Source organism: Carassius auratus, chromosome 35 (genome assembly GCF_003368295.1).
Source record: "Carassius auratus strain Wakin chromosome 35, ASM336829v1, whole genome shotgun sequence".
Lineage (NCBI taxonomy): Eukaryota > Metazoa > Chordata > Actinopteri > Cypriniformes > Cyprinidae > Carassius > Carassius auratus.
Window position 1 is genome coordinate 6489092 of NC_039277.1, and position 9278 is coordinate 6498369.

Sequence of the window (9278 nt, forward strand, 5' to 3'; positions counted from 1 at the left end):
GTGAAAACTGACTTTAGTGTCTTAAATGTCTTTTTTGTTTGTTTTCCATGTACCTCACCACCATCTTCCACCCACACGGGGCTATTCAAGAACATCTGCATAAAGAACCGACTCGAAAAACAGAACAGAAAGAACATTTTTTAGACAGATTAGCAGGTAAAAATTACCATACGGAAATCAGAGTAGTTTTATATAAATAGTTTTCATCTGTTTTTAGTCTCTATGCTTTCTAGCACAAATTTTATAGCAATGAAGAGTGGAAAACAATGAGTCAAGACCAGTGCCACGAACTTTCCATTTTCAAGCCGCATTCACAACAACTGAATAGAAATGCTGCAGAATGCAGAATCAGCAGTGTATTTTTTGACACTAAACTTCACATTGCTGACCGTCACATGATTTCAAGTTTTAGCACACTAATATAATTCCAGCTAACGGGGAACATTCTCAGAACATTCTGGCAAGGTTCTCTCAGCGTTACGAACAAACATTTGTCCTGTAATTTTAATGTTCAAAGTATTTCGGAGGTTAATAATGTTCCCAAATGGTTTCTAAAAGTTATTATTTAGCTATAACTAAGTCAACACTTAACCATAATTAACACAGAATTGTATATGTTACATAGAGTAGTAGTTAAAGGCACTTAATATAAAGTTTATCCCATGAAATCAAAAAACTTGTGAATTGGTTATTAAAAGATTGATAATCTAATCAGAGCATATGATGACTGCATTATTCACTGAATGCAAATGGCACTCATTTCTTTGTCTTCTATCTGTATCCAGACAAAATGTAGACAGAGGCGGAAAGTGTGTGATATTCTATTCTTAAAATACACTACTGCTCAACATATTGGGGTTGGCGGGATTTAGTTTTTTATGTTTTTGAAAGAGTCTCTTTTGCTCATCAAGGCTGTATATATTAGACCAGAGTTTCATGTTGAAAGGGTGTTTGTTGTGAATATTTAGATGAAGTGACTGTGTACCTCACAGGAAGCATTTAAAACTGCATGGCCCCCTGCAGTGGGAAATCAACTCACAATCTTATAAAAGTTGACCTAGTTCACATATTTATATGTTGAAGGGGACTTACATGTTTAAAAAGCATAAGCTTATTAGGTTTACATTTAAATTTGATGAATTAAATGCTTCCACATTTTGGAATCTGTCTCTAAATGTTTGTATCTCAGGGGATGCGTTGCTCTTTTAGGGGTGTAAATCAAGATATCAAAACCTTTATATAGACTTTGTGGCTTGTGTTTTAGAAAATCAAATCTTTTTGTACTCTTGACAAAATACCTGAAAGTCAAAGTTCCATATTTGGTAACTGTTTAGTAATACAAGAGAAATTGAGACAGAAAATGATTGATTTGTGACAGAAAGCTGCATCAAACCACATTTTTTGTGAGATCAACTTCAAATTTGAAACATAGCTTGGTTAGACATATGGCTTTGATTTTATAGCAGTTTTAACATATTTGATCAAATATTTATTTAATATAAAACAAAATAAAAACATTATACTACATTATCTTTACTGTAAACTTAAACTTGTTTATGCTTTTTTTATGCTTTCACTTCAGCAATAATCTGCTATGTGTCTTCTTTAAAAAGAAACCAACCTTAGGTCTATATTCCAAAGTGTTATAATAAATAAATTTCAGTGAATTTATACCCCTGAAGGGGTGCCATATCCTCGGGGATACAAACATTAAAATCTAAAATAAGTGTCAAGTAAAAAGAAAAAAAAAAAAAAGAAAAAAAAGAAAAATTCAATAAATGTTATTATTTGAGTCCCAATAAGATGGAAAATAGCAAGAAATTAAGTATTTAAGGGTTTAAGACATCTCTTTATGGTTCTGCCCTTTTTTAGGGTTACAATAACTGTTTTGTATTTGAAAGTATGTTAAAATGTAATTTATTCCTGTGATCAAAGCTGAATTTTCAGCATCATTACTCCAGTCTTCAGTTTCTTTCAGAAATCATTCTGATATGATGATTTGTGTGGTACATTTAGTTTTTTATTATATGATTATTATATTTTTATGTATTTATTTATTTTGCTAAACAGGAAATTTAAAAGTACAGCATTTATTTGAAATAGATCCTAGAAATACATCCCTGCCGTTTGTATCAGTAATAACATTAATAATAATACAAATTAGATGGACGTACTTTATGAAGTTAATTCATAAAGTTAATTCTTTTTATTTATTTTTTCTCAGAGCTCTCATTATTGAAGCTTGCTTGACAGAATATGTTGGGTGAAATAGCGGTCTTAATAACACAAAGTGATTTCAAGGTCTGCCCTTCAAAAAAGAAAAGAAGAAAAACAAGCCACATCACAGGAGCCCTTAACTTCTGCGGATAATGAACATCACACACAACTGAAGTATAGGTCATGAAAGCAGAACCACTAATTACTCTCTGTTAAAAGGAGTTAAATCGCAGCAAAGGTACTTTGAGTTCAGGAGGTAGATACAAACTGATAAAATGCATCTTCTTTGATGAAGCCTCAGTCAAGAAGAACCTTTCCTCTTTAATCTGGTTTTTGATCTGTTTGCTTTGTACTGAATAACTGTATCATTCTATTGTTTTGAAAGAGATTCAACAATCAACAATTGTGCAGAGGAAGTGAACGTGTCCGATGCAAGTCAACCCACATCTCAGTGTGCGACTGACGCATGTCTCTAACCCACGCATCTGCGACTGGTTTCTATTATTATCTCCTATTCAAAGGAAATATTTACAATGACTCAAAAGACCTGCTTTTTCTCAGATAAATATGGTGTCAGTGAAATAATAATAATAAGGCTATTGCAATCCAAGTCCATCTTATATAATTTGTAAAGAGAGAAAACTTGGGATTTCTAGATTTATGTTCAAACTATCTGCAAACATAAAAATATTTTTTTATTTTATTTTATTTATATAATCAGTTCCCATTAAACTGTATTTGTACAGGGAATTACTGTCAAAACAATGTGTCCCAAGACATGTCAGGCAAGCTCACTACTTGATGACAGGAATCCACTGCTTCTTGTTCTGGTCAATGACTCCACCTGCTGATGGAAATACAAGAAACTACAACCTATGAGCACACTTGACTTTCCAAGCACAAAACAGAGACTGCTTTCTGTTAACTAACTGCATTTTTACCCTCTTTAATTGTTTTTATTTTAAACAATAATTCACCAAAAATGTACAATGTACTCACCCTCAGGTCATCCAAAATGTAGATGAGTCTGTTCACTTGCTCACCAGTGAATGGGTGCCGTCAGAATGAGTCCAAACAGCTGATATAAACATCACAGTAATGTACAAGTAATTCACACCTCTCTGGTCACTCAGTTAAAATCGTATGTGTTTCTAAGAAACAAGTCCATTATTAAGAGGTTTTTAACTTGCTTTCTTCACTGAAAAGGTTATCTTGTGTGAATAATGAGAGAAATATGCAAGATAATCCAAAATAGCAAATACGTTGATGTATTCTGATGTGAAGGACAAGATGGGATGAACCTTTTACTGGAGGAAACATTATTATGGATTATAGACTTTAGAATAACAGTTTAAAGTTCCCTCTATTATGCCTAATTCCTAATATTGTTTGGGAGTCTCCTACAATAACATGCAATGCAATGCAATGCAATTTTTGTTTCCTCATAATATGCATTCACTATCCCCTCGTTTTCCAGTGATTCTCAAATTCTCGATTCGTGTGAAGCAGTTCTAGATTCAGTTTCTCTAAAGTCCTTTTTTCCTGAGTCTACTCTGCTCTGATTGGTCTAATGGCCCAGTCTGTTGTGATTGGTCTACTGCGTACAGTGCCTGTCAGAAATGATACGCTCTTTGCCATAATTCTGTATTCTGAATGCTCGATAGAAAGTATAAACATCTGTTATTTCAAACTAGCTCTAAAGACACAGTAGTCTTAACATAGTGCCTATGTTTCTGTAACTGACACCAGTCTTGATTTTGATTAAATTAGTACTTTGCAGTTTTTGAATTGCAATAATCAACTAAAACATGGTTGTTACTTGAAAATGTTTATTTCCGTAAATTCTATTCTATTCTATTCTATTCTATTCTATTCTATTCTATTCTATTCTATTCTATTCTATTCTATTCTATTCTATTCTATTCTCTGTTTTTATACTGCCAATTTAACTTTTTGAAGTCTCTATCTGTGTACGAACAAGATAATAATCTTATTATAATAATAATATTATTATTATAATAATAATAACATTTTACTAAATGTTGCAACTGCCCCTGCATGTGGACTGTTGTGGGGACAGTTTGACTTTGTCTATACATTGTACATATATATTATCATATGTACACATAACAGCAACTGTTAAAATGTGCCGGGCTATTATTAGGGGCCAAGCACCGAAGGTGCGAAGGCACCTATTGTGTTTGTTGGCGTTATTAGGGGCCAAGCACCGAAGGTGCGAAGGCACCTATTGTGTTCGTTGGCGTTATTATTAGGGGCCAAGCACCGAAGGTGCGAAGGCACCTATTGTGTTTGTTGGCGTTATTATTAGGGGCCAAGCACCGAAGGTGCGAAGGCACCTATTGTGTTTGTTGGCGTTATTAGGGGCCAAGCACCGAAGGTGCGTAGGCACCTATTGTAATCGTTGGCGTTATTATTATTCTTCTTCTTCCGCCGCAAGTCTATGGCAGCCCATAGAACCGATTGCGGGAAAGTTGTATAATTTGGCACACTGATAGAGGACAGTCCCAACATTAACTATAGCAAATTTGAAGTCTCTATCTCCTACTCTCTAGCGCCACCACTTGTCCAAACTTTCAATGTTTGTATGCTAATAACTTTTGAACCGTAAGCCAGAAAATGGAAATTCTTTTTTCCTCTGAATCCTTGGCTCATGCCAAGTCGAATGAATCCCAAAATTCAAAAATCGCAAGGTTTAGTTTTTTCGCTATTTTCAATTATTCGAAAAACCTACTTTTTCGAACTCGTCCTAGACGGTTAGTCCGATTGCCACGAAAATTGGCTCAGATCATCTTCAGACCATGCTGGCAAAAAGTTATGGAATTCAAGTTGATTCGTCCAACTGTTGTCGAATGACACGTAAACAAATTTGACAAAAAGCACGCAAACATGCACGTGAGGCTATATCCCGGCAACGGTTTGTCATATTGAGACCAAACTTGGCGTGTGTTATAACAAGCATGAACTGAGACTACCTGCAGTGTTTCGACACAGCGCCACCTAGTGGTCAGGAGATATGAAAAATGCATATTTTGGCTTATAACTACTGAATGGTTTGGCCAAAAATCACACAACTGGTCTCTTTAGATTCAGTGAGTCATGTCGAGTCAAATGATATCCAATTTTCCTGTGTCGGCCATTTTAGGCGTCGGCCATTTTGAATTATGATTTAAAATGCTGTATTTTTTGAACGCAGCATCGTATCGTTTCACAAATAAAGACAAAAATATTCGGCTCCATGCCCTGAAGGTACTCAAAAAGTTTGGTGGCAGCGCCACCTTGTGGCCAATAGTTATAATGAAATATCACATAAATGCTAATAACTTTTGAATAAATTAGTCTATTAAAATTAAAATGGTCTCGCTATATTCTGTGGGTCATGCCGAGAGTATTGATACCAATAATGTGAAAATTGGCCTTACTTCCTGTCCGCCATTTTGCTTAATGTTGAAAACCTACTTTTTCGAACTCCTCCTAGACCGTTAGCCCAATTTTCACCAAATTTGACGTGCATCATCTTCAGACCATGCTGGCAAAAAGTTATGGATTTTGTGTCGATATACGTAACGGTTCTCATTTAGCGCATCAACGAATTTGCTGGAAGGGTGCCAAAATGCATTTGAGGCTGTATCTCTGCAACACTTTGACATATTTGCACCAAACTTTGTATGTGTCATCGCCACCTCACACTGACCATGCCACATAAATTTGGTAACAGCGCCACCTATTGGTCAAGAGTAATAAACCATTCATTAACCATGAGTAATTACACTTTTTAAAATGCTAATAACTTTTTAATGCATTAGCCTATTTGAAGGAAACTGGGCTCAAAATATTCCCTGGCTTATGCCGATAACATAGATACCAAATATACCACGGTAAGCTGAACTTCCGGTCCGCCATTTTGATTTATGTTGAAAACATACTTTTTCGAACTCCTGATCAACCGTATGTCCGATTTTCACCAAATTCGAATCAAATGATCTTCAGGCTATACTGATTCAAAGTTATGGATTTTGAGTCGATAGACAAAACCGTTTTCGCATACCACATCGACGAATTTGAGGCACAATGAGAAAATGACACTTGAGGCTGTATCCCTGGAATGCTTTGGCATATTGACACCAAACTTTGTGTGTGTCATTGAAAAGACACACAGAGTACACCAAATTGATTTTATAACAGTGTCACCTATTGGTCAAGCTTGATAAACCAAGTAATCATGCTACTAGAGGTGGTATTGGTGTTTTTTTTTTTGCCATTTCAAATACAATAATTCCAAAATTGCTGTTATTGCTCATTAATGTATTTGGTGTGATGCTTTATGCGATGCTTAGCTACTACATTTGCCGTTGGAGTGCTTGGCCCCGTAATTGCTGCTTGCAGCTATATTTAGGGGCCAAGCACCGAAGGTGCGAAGGCACCTATTGTGTTTGTTGGCGTTATTATTCTTCCTCTTCTTCTTCCACCCCAAGTCTATGGTAGCCCATAGAACCGATTGCGGGAAAGTTGTATAATTTGGCACACTAATAGAGGACTGTCTGAACATTAACCGTAGCAAATTTGAAGTCTCTAACTCAAACTCTCTAGCGCCACCAATTGTCTAAACTTTCAAAAACTTGATGCTAATAACTCTTGAACCGTAAGCCACAAAATGAAAATTCTTTTTTCCTGTGATTCCTTGGCTCATGCCGAGTCGAATGGACACCGAAATTCAAAAATCGCAAGGTTTAGTTTTTTCGCTATCGTCAATTGTTCGTAAAACCTACTTTTTCGAACTCGTCCTAGGCCGTTGCACCGATTGTCACGAAAACTTAATCAGATAATCTTCAGACCATGCTGGCAAAAAGTTATGGAATTCAAGTTGATTTCTCAAACCGTTTCCGAATAGCTCATGAACGAATTCTTCGAAAAGCACGCAAACGTGAACGTGAGGCTATATCTCCGCAACGGTTTGGCCTATTGAGACCAATCTTGGTGGGTCTTATAACAACCATTCCCTGGGACTACCTGCAGTGTTTCGGCGCTGTGCCCCCTAGTGGTCAGGAGATATGAAAAATGCATGTTTTTGCTCATAACTTCTGAACGGTTTTGCCAAAAATCACAAAAGTGGTGTCTTTAGATTCAGTGCATCATTCCGAGTCGAATGATTCCGAATTTTCCCAATTCGGCCATTTTGGGCGTCGGCCATTTTGAATTTAGTTGTAAATTGCTGTATCTTAAGAATGAAGTTCCGTATCGTTTCGCAAATAATTACAAAAATGTCCGGCTCCATGCCCTGAATGTACACAAAAAAATTGGGGGCAGCGCCACCTTGTGGTCAATAGTTATAACGATTTTTCGAAAAATGCTAATAACTTTTGCATACATTAGCCTATTGTAACAAAGCTGATGTTGATAGATTCCTTGGGTCATGCCGAGAACACCGATACCCCATTTGTCAATTTTGGCAAAATTTCCTGTCCGCCATTTTGATTCATGTTGAAAACCTACTTTTTCGAACTCCTCCTAGACCGTTGCTCAGATTTTCACCAAATTTGATTTGGATCATCTTCAGACCATGCTGGCAAAAAGTTATGGAATTTGTGTCGATACACGTAACCGTTTTCAATTAGCGTACCAACGAATTTGCTGGAAAGATGCCAAACTGCATCTGAGGCTGTATCTCTGCAAAGGTTGGAGATATTTACACAAAACTTAATATGTGACATTGTCACATCACATTGACCACGCCACATCATTTTGGTCACAGCGCCACCTATTGGTCAAGAGTAATAAACCAATCAATAACTGCTAATTATTACATTTCCAATAATGCTAATAACTTTTGATTGCATTAGCCTATTATCATGAAACATGTCTCAAAATGTTCCTTGGGACATGCCGACAACATACATACCAATTATGTCATATTAAGCAAAACTTCCTGTCCGCCATTTTGATTCAGGTTGAAAACCTTTTTTTTAAACTCATCCTCAACCGTTTGTCTGATTTTCATCAAAATTGAATCAGATCATCTTCAGACCGTGCTGACAAAAAGTTATGGATTTCGTGTCAATAGACGAAACCGTTTTTGTACAGCGCTGCTTCAGATGTCAGGCATCTTCACAAAATGAGTCTGAGGCTATATCTCTGCAAAGCTTTGTTGTAATTAAGCCAAACTTGTGTGTGCCATTGTCTAACATGGAGAATAGGCTCACAGACACTCACACACAGAAATGAAATGGTTCAACTATTATATGAATAATCAATAAGCATGATTACACACACACACACACACAGAGAGAAGTACATGCCCACACATTTTGTTGTATGTAGATATTTGAAATAAATTATAGGTGACACACAACTCACAGAAAGACTTCTTTTCTTACATTTCTATGTCAGGTTTCATTGCATTCATATTCTGACATAATAGTAAACATTTGATATACATGTATGAATAAATTGTTGAACTTTCACTCAATGTGATCTTAAATGCTTGAACAGTAATATTAAATAATAGTAATATATATTTTTCTAGATGAATCAATCATCGAGACAATGAACTGTAATGTTTTAGTCTTTAGTGAGCCCATTAGTGGTCTTCCAGTGACATCTAGTGGTCGTAAATGCAATTTATCATACAACACTGTCTCTTTAACCTTTATAACTGTTATATGTTGTCTTAATTTCATTCCAAAGAAGCATACGCAATTTATGTATAATTTCAAAGTCTAGATAATAGTACTGCACTGATTTTAAATAACGTAGATATGGCTGACAGTAAAAGAATAGAACAGAATTACAGACACACACAAACATGAAATGTTTTAAACTACTATATTAATACTCAATAAGCATGCTTAAACCCACACACAGATGCACACATTTAGTTATATATATAGATAATTAAAATAAATGATGGGTGATAAAACCTATTGCAAGTCTTCTGTTTTTATGGGCTTCTATGTCATTTTTCAGGTTTCATTGCAATCATAATCTGGCATAATTATAAACATTAGATATATCTGTATGAATAAATTGGTAAACTTTGACTCAAT